Source organism: Papaver somniferum, unplaced genomic scaffold, assembly GCF_003573695.1.
Source record: "Papaver somniferum cultivar HN1 unplaced genomic scaffold, ASM357369v1 unplaced-scaffold_154, whole genome shotgun sequence".
NCBI classification, from domain to species: domain Eukaryota; kingdom Viridiplantae; phylum Streptophyta; class Magnoliopsida; order Ranunculales; family Papaveraceae; genus Papaver; species Papaver somniferum.
This window is the reverse complement of record NW_020624820.1, coordinates 6,984,592-6,987,349: the sequence shown is the minus strand read 5'-3', so window position 1 is coordinate 6,987,349 and position 2,758 is coordinate 6,984,592. Positions and strand designations below refer to the sequence as shown.

The window sequence follows — 2,758 nt, the reverse complement described above, 5'->3', positions numbered from 1 at the left end:
AATATCTTGTTTCGCTACTATACGATTAAGATTATTGTGAGGTGATTGATATTACTAATCTTTTCTTCGGGAATATAAGTCCGGTGTATCAATTGGTTTCTGTTCACCTTGATTTATCAAAAGACGGAACAAAACTCATAGGTATTTCTGTGGGAGACAGATTTATCTATTCAATAGACTTTTCCGTGTGAGACAGATTGGTTTATCAAATCTTCGACTTTGGGTCGTAGCAACTCTTAGTTGTGGGTGAGATCATCTAAGGGAATCAAGTGCGCAGAGTCCTGCTGGGATTCAGAGGCGTAAGGAACGCGACTGTACCTTGATCAGTGTGAGATTGGTTAGGGCTCAACTACATTCCTATAATACCTTGATTTGTTTTTTAAAATTTGGGTCATGGACAATGATCCCAACCCATTTGTGTAGAGCTGGGATTGTGCTATATGGGAGCACAAGTCCTAGTATTTTTATACCATGCATGTTGAACGCTAGGTGAGAGCCTTGAACCCATGGGAGGGTGCAATTACTATATTTTTCCACTCTTTGAGATAAGGGAAGAGTCAATTTAGTCTTACCATGGAGTTGACTAAGACCCCACTTGACCACCATATATTTGAGTACATGTGGTGCATCCATTTGAGTACATGGTGCACAAATGTCATTAGGGGCATTTTCGTATTTTGCATCAAAAATCTGGTTTTGTTAGAAATAAATTCCTCATTTCTTTGTTCTTCTCCACCATTTTATCTTCTAATTCTTCTTCTTTAATATTATAACAAATGAAGAGTGATCGTTCTTTTTAAATTCAATTTTTGGAATTCGACTAAGAACTCTGGCAAGCTTTGAGGTAAGGGTTTTCTTTTTCTTCTTTCCTTTGATTTACTGTTTTCTATGTGGAATTTCTATGTGGTATCCAACTGATTTTGGTTGGGTTTGATTTAAATCTTTAGAAAATCCTCACTTGTTCTTACAAAAGATGGTGCTTTGATTCTCAATGGGTTGTGCTACTTTTTGTTTCAAGGTAGAGGTTTTATCTTCATTTAATTTGTTGTTTTTACTTGTTCCAATTAAACTGATTTTTGGAGGAATTTGAATCTTCTTTCTTCCTTGTTGTCCATGCTTTTGATGATTCTGGTAAATAAGAAACATGCATGGTTTGAGAATTTCATATATGCTCTTTGTTTAATCTTTGCATAATGAATTGCATGTAAATTCAAATTCTTGAGAATAATTATTGAATATTAAAAATGGTTTTAGTCATTCAAGTTCTGATTTTTATCAAATTTCAAGTCTTCAATTGAGTTTCTAAAATAGGCCATTAAGTGTTTGTGAAAAGACCTTAAAATTCCTGCGAAGTTACTGCTGTCCTGTTTGTTGCGACTTTTCGACATAGCTACAAAACCCTCTTTCTTTGCTTATTATTTTTATGTTGAAGAGGGATTTCTTAGCTTTCCAAAGAGACCAAATTTTCTAGATTTCATTACCCAATGATTTTTGTACGAATTTTTGATTGGAGCCTGCCGAAACTGCAATATTTCTAAAAACATGTTTCTGTCCTGTTTGATTACCTTCGTTTGTTATTTTTATGTTAAAGAGGGTTCTCTTAGATTTTCAACGAGACCAAAATTGCCTAATTCCGTTTCCTAATGAATTTTGGACGAATTTTCTACTGTACACTACCAAAAACTGCTATTTTATGAAAACGGGATTACTGTTCTGTTTTGTTTAAATATTTTGACACAGCTGCTTACTTCAATATTTTTGCATATAAATTTTATGTGATAGATGGTTTCTTCTAGTTTCTAGCGAACTAAAATTTGCTGAATTGTATTGCATAACGAAGCCGGTGTGAATTTTTGATTTACAACCCCTAAAACTGAAGTTTACATGAATAATTCTCTTTATTTTATTTTCTACCATGTCATAACATTCTTGTTGTTTTTAGACTTGCATTCAGTGTCTTACTCTCTCTTTTTGCATACATGGTGGTTGATTACTTCTAATTTCTAGTATTTTGAATTCTTCTATTGATTATGGATTATACATCTTACTTTGTGGTAAGTGATTCTCACTCTCATTTGTTGAGTTCTTATGTGATTGCTGCCGATATTTGTTCAAGCTTTGGTTGTGGATTTGTGAGGTTTTCGTAACTTGATTTTGTGGATGTTTCCTTGACGAATACTGATTTGATTTGGAAACAAATGAACTCTACTATAGGACCGTCGGGCCTTAAGTGGCACCCCATCTATGGATGGCAACCCGGAAGACCGTTTGTGTGATAACGGTGGCTGGCATCGGACTACCCTGACGTTGGCGCTGGTCTTGTAAATAGTAGAGTAATTTTATCTTTGTTTAAATGAATGGCAGCTTAATTGTTTAATTTGGAATGAATATTTTACATGAATTTCATACTTCAGTTTGAGGTTCTATTGTTGATTTTATCTTGACACTTTATAATTTATATCTTGGCACTTGGTTATTGTTATATCCCCTACTGAGCTGTGGCTCATCCCGTTTTGTTTTGTTTTCCCACGGAGTTTAGAGCTAGCTCGATGTAGTAAGCTGAGGAAAGCTTGGGCTGGGTAGTTTTCCAATGGGTGCTAAAATTACGTTTTCTTTTCATGTTTTTTCTTTTCATGTTTCCTTTGTGTTACACGTATACATACTGTGATTTGAATTGAGCGTAGACGGAATAATTTTCAAAACTCCTTTATTTTTATTTTTATTTTTATTTTGTTACTGTCCAAATTTCAATTCCTTT

At 34.3% G+C, this 2,758-nt stretch overlaps 1 long non-coding RNA gene across 1 annotated transcript; it reads left to right on the top strand.

Annotated features, from left to right (window-relative positions):
- Window positions 1-705: 705 nt before the first annotated feature.
- LOC113336731 lies at window positions 706-2,482 on the top strand. The gene is made up of 3 exons (XR_003354003.1): window positions 706-844; window positions 948-1,018; window positions 2,215-2,482. It is a non-coding gene; the product is annotated as an uncharacterized LOC113336731 (long non-coding RNA).
- The last annotated feature ends 276 nt before the right edge of the window (window positions 2,483-2,758 follow it).